Below are 15,722 nucleotides of genomic sequence, written 5' to 3'. Positions count from 1 at the left end.
GTTGCTGCAGAACTTGCAGTTGAGAGCTTGAGCGCTCTCTGTAAAGATGGTCATCTGAGAGAGGTCAGTGAATAATTGGTAGTCATGGCCTTGAAATGAGACAGACTCTCGTTGTCGTGCAACTTGGAGGTGTTGCTCCTTTGTGCCGAAAGTCACGTGGGGGCCAGTCTGGTTTGCGTTGAGCGAGGGCTCTATGTACCCTGTCCATTTCAAGGCGCTCAATAGGAAGGGATGGGGATAGTTCCGGGAATAAGGCAGTAACTGTGGATTGAAGATCTAGCACAGTCTCAGGGATCCCATGGATCCTTATGTTGGATCATCTGGCTCTGTTCTCATAATCTTCTAGCTGGGCTTGGAGGGATTGGTTTTCCTCACGCAAAGCTTCTAGCTCATCTGTATGATTGCTGAAGAGGGTTTTCAGGTTGTCTACCCTCTGTTTCAGGTCAGATGTATGTTGATCCAGTTCCCTGATTTCTCTGGAAAGGAGATTAGTGATCTGGTCTGAGGTTTGCTTCAGGGCACGCTGAAGCATGCATTCAAATTGTTTCAGAAAGTCAGGCTACCCTGGGTTGGAACGAGAAGAATGTGGGGTGACTGGGAGTTCACTATCTGACTCGCACTCCTATCTGATTGTCGGCGGCTTCAGTCTGTGTGGCCGCGGTGAGCCTGCATGTGGAGCTATCGGCAGCGCCATCTTAGATGCAGCCCATGCCAGGGCCTCGTGGATGTTTCTTGACTTGGTCTTGTCCTGGGAACCTTCGGTGACCATGCCTGCAGTGCCGGGATCCTGTGTGAGGCTAAGCAGGGCGGCTGTGACTCACGATGGTCTGGCTGTGTATTTATGCGGCTCTGTGTCTCTCCCCGGAGCTGAGCTCTAGACAGACATGTCTGACCAGTAAGACTTTGCAAATAGTTTCGTAAATAGTTTGTTTTATGATTTCAAGTATATAGCATCTTGTGTACAGCAGCTACAACTTTTCGTTAATTTTATATACCAAAATTTTTTGCACAGTTGGCACATTCACCTTAGTGCGAGTATTTATAATTTTTCACAACTTACCAACCAGCCTGCTAACCAACCGAATTGTCCTGTCTAACAGTATGTGTTAAAAACAGTGGTTTAGTTTGCACACAATTGCAAATAAATGCATAAGGCATACCAATATTTTTTGTAGTCCTAACTCTGAATTTAAAACCTGAGAGACAGGTTTGGAAAAAAAATCTCTGCGGGTGGCTGTGCTGATTGGGCATATGCCCGGGGGTTGTGGCAGGGGTCTAGAAAGCAGCTATATTTGGTTGCAGCTCACAAGATTAGGTTTTAACATGTATGGAAAATATTAACTAATTGCTCCAGTAGGTAAGAAATTAAAAATCTGTAAATTAGAAAAAAAATAGCTGCAGATGCCAGCCTCCTAAACTCCTTTTGTGGCTTAATCACAGACCATTTTAAAAGGTAAAGTTTCAATTTTTCCTCATAAAATATCTAGCTAAAACGAAACAAAAAACTTTAATGTTTTTTTTGTTTTTTTTTGAGGATTCCAAATCTTGCAAGCCTGCACTCTTGTGAGATTCGGGATCCTTATGTCTCCTAGGAGGCAGTGGGAAAGTTGAGTTATATTACCGAAATCTAAGCGGACATGTGGGTAGGTCGAAACAGTTACTTAGGTGCTGTTCCAAGTTAAAGTGGTTGTTAACCCTATCCTGCAAGTCTATGCCAGACCCCTGGCATAGCACACTGTACTTGTCTTTTCTAAAAAAAGGGGGGTGTAAATACCTGTTTAGAGCTGTCTTCAGGCCGGTCACATGACCCATTGCCACTGTAAAGCTCTGATAGATGGCTTCTGCAGGAGGGGCCGTGATCTCCCTCTGATGTTAGATCACATGGCCGCTCAGCCTCCCATGCAGTAGCCATGGAAACAGGCCGAGAGACACGTGACTGGCCTGAACATCACCCTAAACGGGTATTTACAACGCTCGTTTTTAGAAAAGAGTAACTGTGTGCTATGCCAGGATATAATACAGAGCTGGCAGTGGTGACTTCTATTTTTTTATTTTACAAATAGCGGCGGGGGGGGCAGGGGGGCAGAGATGGAGACGCACAGCAAGGAGCTGAGAGGCAGGAAGGAGGGGGTGAGGGGGAGAGGAGAGCTGAGAGCAGGCTGTTAATGACAAAGGGAAACACTCTGACCACGGTGGTCATGGCTCAGCAGCCATGCTTTTTGTGGTCAGTATAGAGAGGGCATACAGAAAGTGGCAGGTTCAGGGAGTTTTTTTTACAGTTTAGAGAGGGGCAGATTACACAGCACAAGCACTGTGCTTTTTAATTTGCTTTAGGGGACCAGGATCTGTTTTTTTTTTTTTTGGGGGGGGGGTTAACAAACACTTTAATTCCATTTGTGCGTGGCCTATTTTGACGCTTTTGCGTCATCTCCCATAGGATCACCAACTTATATCTGACGCTCTTCTGTTTTGATGACACATGGTTGCCTATTATAAACTGCTTAAATGTGAGTACCATTCTGTCATCTGCGTTCAATAAAGAGTGTTTTATGGTTTTACGCTATGGAATCTCCTTATTCTTCTCTTATGCCTAAAACGTCACCGTGACCCAGAAACAGCCTGTGGATTGCCGCACAGTGGCATACACTGTGACTGCGCATTACCCCCGCAGGGGTTAAAGAAGCTGCCTAAAACATCACCGTGACCCAGAAACAGCCTGTGGATTGCTGCACAGTGGCATACACTGTGACTGCGCATTACCCCCGCAGGGGTTAAAGAAGCTGGTGAGTGTCCGCATGATCACAAGACACGAGCACCTGGTCACCAAGATTAATACAAATACCTGCCTTGTTTTACAAAGATGTCAAGTTTTTCACTTAAGTTGCACTGAGCACTAGTCAAGATTTAACCTATGTAATTATTCAGCAATGTTATGTTTGTCAAAGACTTTTAAATCAATCACTATATGGGGTTTTTATGCGGATGGAATAGTTTTGGCTAAAGTCATTTTTTGATTTCATCCCCTGTCCCCTTTCCCCCCTCCCCCAATTCAAAGGGGGCCAACCTAGCCGTTAAATTTGCTATATGCGATTTTGTTCATATTTTGTTTATAATTTATATGCGACTTTACATGTGGGATTTGGCTACACACGACTTACAAAGTATTTTTTAAACTAGGACAACGTTACACCTACACACTCCAAAGGGGGTCACTTTGCTGTTTTATGTTTGGTTTTATTTTCGTTGAATTTTTTATTTGCAATTTTGGTCTATACTTTATATGCGACTTTACATATGGGATTTTGCTACACACGATTTACCAAGTATTTCTATGAATTAGGACAGCGCCACACCCACACATTAACCCTTCACTTACCTCCTGTCTGAGTCCAGCCCAATTGTCCTGTGTGAAATAAATTGGATCAGTGTCCGGCTCCAAGAGTTTTTTGGTAAAAGAGGTGAGCAAGGCCAAAGAAATCCAGCTCAGCAGTAGGTTGTGAGACCCATAAGGGATTGAGATGGAAGATGAGACCTGGAATAGCAGAAGGATGTCTTGTATTACTGTCCATATGTAGAGATTTTTAACTTGGGGTTTGCCCTGTAGAATCCAGCCCTGAATGCTGCCAACATGGACTTTGCCAAGTATGGACTCTCATCCTATGCAGGTATGCTGGGGCAGCCACAAGCCTCAAGTTAGAGACTAGGGATTAATTTAGGAATAGACTGTACTTTATATTGGACTGTTTCCTGTCTGTTTTCATGCTAAGTTATTCGAGTAAAGCTTTTGAAACTTTGTCCTTGCTTGGTTTGAAGTTACTAAAGTGTAATGCAAGTAACTGGCAAATTTAGTCTACAGCTCATGTCACTACACACATAGGAGTATAAAGATAATGGTACAAGAGTTAATACATTGTGAAGCTACAGTGGTTACCAAGGGTAACAAAGGTTTCTATAGCAGCCTGTTGTTAAGCATGTACCTGTTAGAGGCAGCACTACCTCTAGCAGCGAGGAAGATGTTGTCAGCATTCCTTCTTACTGCCATTTCCCCACAGCAGCCCTAGCCTTTTTCCAGTGCATTGATGAAGGCCGCACAGAGCAAAGGTACCCCATGTGTGTGTGTGACCAGTGGCGGAACTACCACTATAGCGACCCACGCGGGCGCTATGGGGCCCGCAGCCGAGTAGGGCCCGGCGAGTGGGCGTGTAAGTGAGTGGGCAGCGGGTGAGCCGCCGAGCTGCCCGGTGGCTCACCCGCTCTGCGCTCGTACAATCACACTGACTGTGCGAGCGGACTCAGCTGGGTGGCTTGGTGGGGGGGGGGATGGACGGGAAGCTGCCAGCTGGGTGGCTCGGCGGGGGGAGGGATGGACAGGAAGCTGCCAGCTGGTAGGCTCGGCGGGGGAGGGGAGGGATGGACGGGAAGCTGCCAGCTGGGAGGCTCTGTGGGTGGACTGGCCAATCAGGTGGCAGAGCAAAGAGATGACATCATCTCTCACTGCCCGGCGCCCCCCCTGCATCCTGGCAGTTCCGTCCTCACTCACTGTGCAGGCAGCAGAGAGATTAGATCATCTCTCTGCTGCCTGACTCAGACTGGGACACAGGAAGTGACAATCCTCATTCCCCACTTTAGCAGGAAAGTGACTATCTGCAACTTGTGGCAGGTGAGGTGGCAAGTGGACAATACGCAATGGGTGACAGGTGATGTGGAGGGTGACAATCTGTAACTTGTGGCAGGTGACGTGGCAAGTGGGCAATCAGCAATGTGTGGCAGGTGATAGTGGACAATCTGTAACTTGTGGCAGGTGACGTGGCAAGTGGACAATCAGCAATGTGTGGCAGGTGATAGTGGACAATCTGTAACTTGTGGCAGGTGACATGGCAAGTGGACAATCCGCAATGTGTGGCAGGTGACGTGGCAAGTGATAATCTGCAACATGTGACAAGTGACAATCTGCATCTGGTGGCAGGCGATGTGGCAAGTGACACACTCGGGGCTCCCACTGATTCTGCATTATGGTGAATTGAACTATTTCATTTTTTATAACAATGTAATAATAGAAATAATGTGTTTCAATCATCTTGACACCATAACAACCATGGTGCCATGATGATTGAAGCGCCAACATCAGCCATTTCCCTGATAAATTGCCCCCCAAAAAAACGTATTTTCTGGCAGTGCCCCTGCCGAGACTAGACTCTGGACCCGCCCCTGGGTGAGGGTGGGCCCATACAACATTTTGCTATGGGGCCCTGTGATTTCTAGTTACGCCCCTGTGTGTGACCTTGTAGTACATTGCCCAACGTAGTCCAGAACAACCTACATGGGGTAGGAGGACAAACCACCTATGTACCCCTGTAGGCCCCACCTGACTGCCTGCAGGCATGCCAAAAACCAGCATTTGCAGTAAGTACTTTTTACAAGAAAAGTTTTTTTTATTTTCTTTTTTTTTCCTTGTTCTTAGCTAGCTGTTTTTAATTTGGGGTGGGGGCGACTAAAAAGAGTATAGTTATATTTTAGCGCAAGTTTATTACTTTTCTCCCAACTTGTAGAGCCAACTTGGGTTTTATTTTTCTAGTTGCAAAGATTTCCTCTCTACTATGAATTTCATTCAAAGAAAACAAAGATCTGGTTAATGAGAATACATACTGGAGCTTTTTCTTGCACGTGTGACATAGATTATTTCATTGCTGAAAGAATTGTTTTTATTATAGGGAAATAGCGTTATAAATGAACTGGACAAACAATACAGATCACAATGCCTATAGTTTCAACTTTCAAGGACTCTGGTGTGATAAGGTTGCTGTCTTTCAGCAAACTCAGTGTGATTAGATGGATAACCTTTACTTGTCTAGCTATATGAAAGGATGGTAACCATGGCACTTAAAACTTAGAAATGTTTGAACAAGATCTTGTGTAACTGGATAATGTCTTGGTTTTGTTGATCTTACTTGATCAGATTGGCCTATGTTCCTAACATAATCCTCTTTTGAAAGGTTTTAACTAACAGGTACAAAATCATTCAAAGCCTCTTGAAATGACTCATTCACATTGGTAATCTAATCAAAGTGACTGCAGATGAATTACTGCAGCCAGGGCAGCGATCAGAATATCTTGGGCCCTTATACATCTTTAGGCCCTGGCCCCCTCCGGGCCTGACCATCAACATTCCCCAGAGCCCACCCACTGGCCGTTCCACTGAATACGCCCACTGGCCATCCCACAAGCCCCATCCCATGTCTTCTTCCTCCTCCTCCTCCTCCTCCATTACAATCTCCCCCATACCACATCCTCCTCTGTCAGCCTCATCTCCTCCATTCCATACCCTCCTCCATCCCATGTCCTCTTCCTCTTTCAGTCTCATCTCTTCCATCGCATGCCCTCCTTTTCCAGTCTTATCTCCCTATCAAAGGCCTCTATTAGGTTGCTATGGGCAACAAGTCAGTTCTTTTCCCCACATCCCAGGTAGCCCCGGCCTGATAGCAAACACCTGGGACATTCTTCCCACCTCTCCATTGGCTGGCCAGCCTTGTTAATCTTCCCCTGCCTGGCCCACCCATCGAGCCAACCCAGAGCCGCAGATTGGTCTCGGTGCACGGGCCATGCTCCCATGACTGTCACCTGCGCTGGTCAATCACCTCAGTGCATGGGACCTGGGCGTCTCCGGGAAGCCAATAGGCAAGGCGCATAGAGGTGAGAAGGGAGCGGGACTGTAGGAGGCCATGTGCTTGCTGCTGGTAAAGTTCTGAGCTGAGTTGGTAGACCAAGCACAACCATATTTTTAACGGGCACTCTTCTCCCGTCACAGACATTTACTGACAGGAGGAAAGTGCCCAGTTTTTACAAATCATCCATAGATGTTTATATCTCTCCACTGCTCGGGATGCCCTTGGCCCCTTAGGACACCCGGGCCCCCAACATGCGTATGGACTGTCCCCCCTGATGGTGGCCCTGACTGCAACCAGCATATAACATTAATCATAAGTACATAGATGCACACCAGTATGGAAATAATACAAGCTTTATGTAAGAAAAGATTATAGGATCATAGACAGAACAATTAATACAATAAACTCACTACTGCAGCACCTGTGGTTTAATAGGCCGTGGCCCTTTATTATAGGTATATACAAATAGTTAATAATAACATTCATATAAATTAATCAATTTATTAAAATGTATTAATAACAACTTCAAATTATTTCTCATATATGTACTAAGAAATATATATATATAGCTCAGCTATATATGAGCTTGAGCTATTAAATTACATACTTAAAACAACATCCCACACGCCAGGCACAATTAATGAGCCTGGCACACCCCACGGGCGACAGCCAATTCAACATAGGTCTGCATATCAAGATTGAAAATGTCCAGAGCGATGTCAGACAAATGGACATTATCATCCCTATAGAAACCAGACAAACCTCCTTCCAGATTAATATGTCGGAAAGAAAAAACAGCTACAGAAGGCATAAATTTAGCCATCGCTCTATTAACATGCTTGCAAATTTTTTCGAAGTAATGAAACTCTGAAGAAATAAACCAAGCCATATGAGGTATTATTTCCTAAAAAACAAGAATGGTGTTAGGCAATACTGCATGTAAACATAGTAAATCCAATTTCATTTGAGCAAGCACCTGTAATGTATTACATTTACCCACGTCATTGCCAGACAAATGTAAAATAATAACATGATGCAATGGCCATTTTTCATGTAAATGAGACAAAGAATCACAGAGCATTCTCCATTGCATTCCTTTTCGTCTGAACCAAAGAACTTTAAAAGTGTCAAATCCCATACTTAGATTAGAGCCATAGTTCCTACGGTCAGCCCTATGCTTGGCCCAAAAAACAAAGGAATGGCCGATTATCGAGATATTAAGAATGTGACCTGAAATTAAAAAGAAATATTAGGTCTAACATAGGAACGAAAGCAGTTAGACTTCCATCTACCTATATGCTTAATCATATCATCATTGAAACCAGACTTAGACGCTTCAGTGGCTGCACCTATGCGGAAAGAGTTAGAAGTGATATACATATGACCCAAATAAAACACCACTTTAAACAAGAAGGCTTCAAAAGTCAAGAAACAGACATTGCTGGTAGAATCACCAATCCTAAACAATAAATTAGATGTGATCGGTAATCAGGTATCAGCAATCATACGGTGCTTGCGATATCCTTTTAAAGCACATTTTACTGCAAAAAATTGCATACAGGAGGATGCTCCCTTTAAACGCCTAAAAAAGGATATCCCAGTCAATGTCTTAACTATGTAAGAATAGGAATAAGAAGCCGACATCAAGTAATTCAAAAAAGACAACACCAACTGCTCAGAAAAACAATCAGAAGAGCAATGAGAGGAGGCCAAATAGGAATGCCATAAATCCAACGCTGTACAGTAAGAAGACCAAGTAGAAGGCGCAATGGAATTCCGAATTGCTGAAAAGATTGGAGTCATACCATCGACCACAAATGAGGAGGACAAACCAGACCGACGGGATCTGCATTTGGTACCAATCTCCGAAATTCCGGAATCTGTGAACGGGATAAATAATCAGCAATAATATTCTCAACTCCCGGAATATATTTAGCCTTCAACCAAATAATAAAAGTCAAACACTTAAATACATTTTGCCTTAAAATAGAGATAACAGGTAAGGATTTGGAAGACAAACAATTGATTGCATAAACAACCCCTTTGTTATCAGAATGAATCAAGATACGTCTATTAATCAACTGGGAACCCCAAAGATCGAGAGCGACTAAAATTGGAAACAATTCCAATAATACAATGTTACTCGTCAGACCCTTATGCCCTGTACACACGGTTGGATTTTCCGATGGAAAATGTGTGATAGGACCTTGTTGTCGGAAATTCTGACCATGTGTAGGCTCCATCACACATTTTCCATCGGATTTTCCGACACACAAAGTTTGAGAGCAGGATATAAAATTTTCTGACAACAAAATCCGTTGTCGGAAATTCCGATCGTGTATACACAAATCCGACGGACAAATTGCCACGCATGCTCAGAATAAATAAAGAGATGAAAGCTATTGGCCACTGCCCCGTTTATAGTCCCGACATACGTGTGTTAAGTCACTGCGTTCATAACGATCGGATTTTCCAACAGCTTTGTGTGACCGTGTGTATGCAAGACAAGTTTGAGCCAACATCCGTCGGAAAAAATCCTAGGATTTCGTTGTCGGAATGTCCGAACAAAGTCCGACCGTGTGTACGGGGCATTAGACTTCCATGACTCAGGCCAAACATCAGCCGACCAATGACCATCCCAAAAGGCTCCGTAACCACACGACCCCGCAGCATCAGTATAAAATCGTAATGCTGACGCAGAACAAAAAGGAAATTGCCATACTGAACAACCATTGAATGTACGTAAAAATTCAAGCCAAACTCTAAGAACTGCCACTACCTTGGATGTAATACTGTCACGTACCTGGTAGGTGGAGCCCGGAATGCAGAGAATGGCCTCTCGTATACCTCTGACTTAAGAACCCCTGAAGGTGTGAACAGGGACTCGGAAGTACAGAGGGGCACAAGTGCCTGACTGGAACACTGAAGCAGAAGGCAGGATCCTGTAGTCAGCAGGGAGGTGCACTGTAGTCCCGTAGCAGGTTGCAGACAGCAGGGAGGTGCACTGTAGTCCCGTAGCAGGTTGCAGACAGCAGGGAGGTGCACTGTAGTCCCGTAGCAGGTTGCAGACAGCAGGGAGGTGCACTGTAGTCCCGTAGCAGGTTGCAGACAGCAGGGAGGTGCACTGTAATCCCGTAGCAGGTTGCAGACAGCAGGGAGGTGCACTGTAGTCCCGTAGCAGGTTGCAGACAGCAGGGAGGTGCACTGTAGTCCCGTAGCAGGTTGCAGACAGCAGGGAGGTGCACTGTAGTCCCGTAGCAGGTTGCAGACAGCAGGGAGGTGCACTGTAGTCCCGTAGCAGGTTGCAGACAGCAGGGAGGTGCACTGTAGTCCCGTAGCAGGTTGCAGACAGCAGAGAGGTGCAGACAAGCCGGGTCAAGGTACTGACGGGCAGATCAGGTACAGAAGGGCAAACCAAGAGAATAGTCAGAGTCCAAGCCAAGATCGGGGCGGGCAGCAAGCAGGTAAGTCAGGAACAAGCCAAGTAAATACTGGATACAGGAAAACTGGTAACAAGGTAGCAGGGGTCTCAGGAAACGCTGTAGACCGGACAGCAAGGCAGCATTGAAACAGTCTTCTTTAAATAGCGTATCTTTGGCGCCAAGTGGCGCTATTGCGCATGCACGCACGCACGTTAGCGCTAGTGGCGCTATTGTGCATGCGCGTACGTTTGTTAGCACTATTAGCGCCATTGGCGCTATTGCGCGCCCGCCAGCGCCGGATGGCGCTTCTATGCACAGGCATTCGTTTAAAACTGCAAGAGGGCTTTTCCTGACAAATACGAACAAAATGGGATGGAGAAGAAATACCCGAAATCGCCCAATAAAGACGCTTAGTAAAAACTCTACCCATGGGCATAATTCTGGACGCAAACGCAAGCAAACCCAGCAACGATTGCAAGAATTTCAAACAAACTTTCTTCTGCGACATAACAAAAACTAACAACGATTGAATGCGTAATACTTTGTCAATGGGAAGCCAAAATTCCATGGCAACCGTATCAATTTGTATGCCCAAAAATTCTAAACATGAAGTGGGGTAAACCGATTTTCTTCAGTCAAAGGAACACCAAATTCCGTGCAAAGGATGTGAAACTCGGTGAATAAATGCAAGCAATCATGAGTCTCAGCCTTACCCACAAACAAAAAATCATTGCGATAATATGGGCGGCACAGTGGTGTAGTGGTAGCACTCTCGCCTAGCAGTAAGAAGGGTCACTGGTTCGAATCCCACCCATGACACTACCTGCTTGGAGTTTGCATGTTCTCCCTGTGCCTGCGTGGGTTTCCTCCGGGTACTCCGGTTTCCTCCCACACTCCAAAGACATGCTGGTAGGCTAATTGGATCCTGTCTAAATTGTCCCTAGTATGTATGAATGTGAGTTAGGGACCTTAGATTGTAAGCTCCTTGAGGGTAGGGACTGATGTGAATGTACAATGTATATGTAAAGTGCTGCGTAAATTGACAGCACTATATAAGTACCTGAAATAAATAAATAATGTAAAACCGAATTGAATCCAGTCTTTCGACAAACTATATGATCAAGAAAGGAAGAAAACAACTCAAAATAATGACAGGACAAAGAACACCCCATAGGGAGGCAGCAATCAAAATAATACTTTTCTTCAAATTTAAAACCCAAAGAATTAAACGCAGAAGGATGTATGTATGGGTAGAAGGCGAAACGCAGATTTCACATCCGCTTTAGCCAACAATGCTGAACCACCAACTCCCCTAATGATAGTCAACGCATCATCAAATGAGGCATAATGAACTGAGCAAAGACTAGGATCTATGTCATCATTCAAAGAAAGCCCAGATGGATACAACAAGTGGTGAATAAGCCTAAAAGAATTCAATTCCTTCTTAGGAACAATTCCCAAAGGAGACACCCGAAAATTTTTAAAGGGGGAAATCGAAAACGGTCCAGCAATCCTGCCTGCAGCAAGTTCTTTCAATAATTCGGACCGAACAACATCCAAATTCATATTAATAGAGTTCAAATTTTCAAAAACAACACAGCCCTGACCCTGAAACGCAGGCAATAGAAACCCAAACAAAAAAACCATCGTGTAAGATTTTAGCTTTCTGACTATCTGGGTAACGAAGAAGCCATGGCAACATATTTTTGAGAATCACTGGAGTGGTTGCTTTTAAGAAATGGCTCCTTAGTAGAAGTTACATTAGTAGAAGATTTCCTAAAACAACGTGACGCTGGATGAGTACCAGCACAAAAATTACATTCGTGTTTGTACTTGCATGTGTTAGGCCATCTACATTGCCCATCGTTAAAGTGAAAACAAACACCACAACGATGAGTATTCGTTACAGACAATTGAGGTTTAGCAAATTGCCGCTGTGGAATCAAAAGGTTCAACCACAGACCCACATCTTTAACTCCCCATCTCATCGATTTATGCACAGATAACTTCTGTCGAAAAGACTCATCATATGCGAACCATGACAGTCCTGGAAAACTTTTATAAGCCTCAAGAATTATCTCAACATGTTGGAACAAGCCGCAACATAAATCTGGGTGTTTTCCCCCCAGCACACCAGCATAAATACAAAAGACTTGTAACCAATTGTTAAACGATCGAGGGGGAGATTTGCGTCTATCATCCTCAAATTTATCGTCTTTTTTATCCAATTTAAAATCTCTATTCAAAGGGAGCAGAGTTAAAATTTCAACATAATCACCACGCCAAATCTCCTCTTTAACCGCATTATTTAAATGGAAACCCAAGGGGGACAATTCGCACCTCATAACTTCACGAAAGCAAGTATCAGGAATGACCAAAGAACGAGGCGCGTCAGGAGGTTCAGCACAAACAGTCGCAGAAGACTGTAAAGGCACCCTCAAATCACCTTCCGAAGGAGAATTCAACCATACTCGTGCAACTCCTGTATTTAAAGTAGCAGCATCATCGATTACATTAGCTTTCATATCAAATTTATCAATTAAATCTTTAAAAGATGAAAAAATAGCTTTCAATTGAGAAATATTAGCAGACTCACCACTCACGGGAATAGCAGCAGGGATGGATGCATTATTAGCATCAGATAATGTAGGACGCAATGCCATCACATCCGAATCACCAGCAACATTTCGTAAATCTGAAAGAACAGCATCATCAGAACCATTTAACTCAACATGTTTTACAGGTTGAAAACCAGGAAGAAAAGAAACCAAAACATTTCTAGAATTATTTGCACTAAATAATGAATCATTAGCATCTTTATGCAAAGAGGCATTACCTCTTTTCTTTTTTCCCCTGTCTCCAGGCACCTGATGAACTGGGGATTTGAACCGACGAGGTCTCTTTAAGGTTCTGTGTAACCTCCTTCCAGGCCTAACTGCGTCATCGCTTTGTCCATCAAGCAGCTCAGCAGGCGGAGCTACGACGCAGTCAGCAGTCAGGCCCGAAGTGACGAGGTCGGAAGGTGGACCTGCAAGAGAAAAACCACGCTTGTGTCACCGACCCGGAACCACAAGCGGAGGGGGCAGACATAGAATAGGTAGGGGATCCAGATCCAAAAGCAATACCGTCCCCGCGATCCATGGACAGAGCGGCGGTGGAACCGGCATCCGCACCCTGGGCATCCGACGATGGAACCGACAAAGGCAGAGACAAGCAGCGGCAAATCCAATCATCGCCACCCACAGAGGCAGCACGGTCCATCATTAAACGAAGTAAGGACTCCATGACAAGGGTAGCAAGTTATACTACCGGCTTCTTCTCTCCTCTGCCCGTTAGTGACGCACCTTCTGTCTTTTATATAGCCTACTTTGCTTTTGTCAGACAGCATTTGATTGGATGATTTAACAACTGCCAATCAGGTAAGTAATTTGAAATATATAATTTAATAATAATAATTTAATTTTTTTTTTTTTTTTTAATATAAATAACTTTAATTAACATATCTATTTTTTTCAATTGTCTGACATGATCCCATAGGTGTTGGGATGGGGACATTCTGCCCCACCTTGCACCTTTATTAACAGTACATACATCCAATGTGCAAAAAGTTATTAACAAACAACCCAACAAGAATCCTGGTGGAACTGTGCCCAGGTATATCCATATGATGAGTGTTGTGGTAAGGTAGCAAAGTTCATTTGCACGTGTCCCTGAGGATGATTGCCATGTGGTGTGAGTCTCAGTGTCAGAGACCTGAAGACAAGATCAGAGGTGATGGAGAGTTACTCCAACCAGCTAGGGACATAGCTGCTCACCAGCAGAAACTGTGGTGTGGCACTGGAACACAGTCAGCCTACCTACTCTGTATCTTCATCCCTAGTAGGGATGAGCCTAACACCCCCCGGTTCGCACCAGAACATACAAACAGACAAAAATTTTGTGCGAACATGCAAACACTGTTAAAGTCTATGAAACACGAACGTGAAAAATCAAAAGTGTTAATTTTAAGGGCTTATATGGAAGTTATTGCCATAAAAAGTGTTTTGGGGACCCATGTACCCCAGGGGACATGTAACAATGCAAAAAAAAGTTTTTAAAACTGCCATTTTTTCAGGCGCAGTGATGTTAATAATGTTTAAAGTGAAATAATAAAAATGAAATATTCCTTTAAATATCATGCTTGGGGGTCCCCTTAGTCTGCCTGTAAAGTAGCACATCTTTTCCATGTTTATAATAGTACCGCAGAAAAATGATATTTCTAAAGAAAAAAAATGTCATTTAAAATTGCTTGCGACTGTAATGTATTGTCGGATCCCGGCAATATACATGAAAAATCACGGTGCCTACGGACCCGAAAAATAGAAAAAAAAAATCGAAAATACTCCGCCTCCATGGGAGGCGTCCCACCAACTGCTGTCTTTTCGCTGTGACAGCTCTTATATAGGCAAGAGTGGGGCCACCCGCTGACGTAACCGTATGACCCGCCCCCCCTGATGGCACATGATGTTAGAAGGGGCGGGTCACTCAGTTACGTCACTGAGTGGCCCCACCCTTGCCTATATAACAGCTGTCACAGCCAAGAGACATCAGTCGGCGGGACACCTCCCATCGAGGCGGAGAGTTTTTTTCTATTTTTCTGGTCCGTCAATGCCATGAAGATGGATGGACATCACAAGACACTTTTTTTTTTCTTTTTTAAAAAAACTGTGCATTGTGGTTTTTACTTTTTGACACCATTTGCATATGGGGGGCAGGATCTGGGGGCCCCCTTGTTAAAGGGGGCTTCCATATTCCAATAAGTACCCTGCCCGCAGACCCCCACAACCACCGTGCAAGGGTTGTGCGGATGAGGCCCTTGTCCCCATCAACATGGGGACAAGGTGCTTTGGGGGGACCCCAAAGCACCCTCCCCATGTTGAGGGCATGTGGCCTGGTACAGTTCAGGAGGGGGGCACTCTCTCACCCCCCTTTTCCTGCGGCCTGCCAGGTTAAATGCTCGGATAAGGGTCTGGTATGGATTTTGGGGGGACCCCACACTTTTTTTTTTGGCGTGGAGTTCGCCTTAAAATCTATGCCAGACCCAAAGGGTTTCCAACCAGTAATGATCCCTCTCCTTGATACCACGAATCCTAGGGTCCTTTCACAGGCTTTGCAGAATCAGGGAGGCCATGCAGTGTAAGTTTGCTGAGGCATTCCATTCTGAGTCTTCTGGGTCACTAAGGATCACATTATCTGTAACTACCTCCTCCCAGGTGCGTACAACGCCTTGGGTTTCTGACTGACTGGGTGACTGAAAACCATCCCTTGAAGACTGCTGTGTGTTATGCTCTACATCCATGCTGACACAATCCTCCTCCTCCTCCTCCTCCTCTTCTTCCTGTGCGTTTGGCGGCCCTGCAGGAATGCTATCTGAATAAAGGGTGCCTTGAGAGTAAAGGAAGTCCTCCTCTTCCTCCCGCTGTTCTGCCTCAAATGCCCTGTCCATGATTCCACAAAGCGTGTGCTCCAGCAGGAAGACTAGAGGAACAGTATCACTGATGCATGCATTGTCGCTGCTCACCATCCTTGTGGCCTTCTCAAATGGTGACAAGACAGTGCATGCATCCTTGATCAGTAGCCACTGGCGTGGCGAAAA

The sequence above is a fragment of the Aquarana catesbeiana genome, linkage group LG13 (assembly GCF_042186555.1).
Source record: "Aquarana catesbeiana isolate 2022-GZ linkage group LG13, ASM4218655v1, whole genome shotgun sequence".
Taxonomy (NCBI): Eukaryota; Metazoa; Chordata; class Amphibia; order Anura; family Ranidae; genus Aquarana; species Aquarana catesbeiana.
This window is presented reverse-complemented; position numbering follows the sequence as displayed.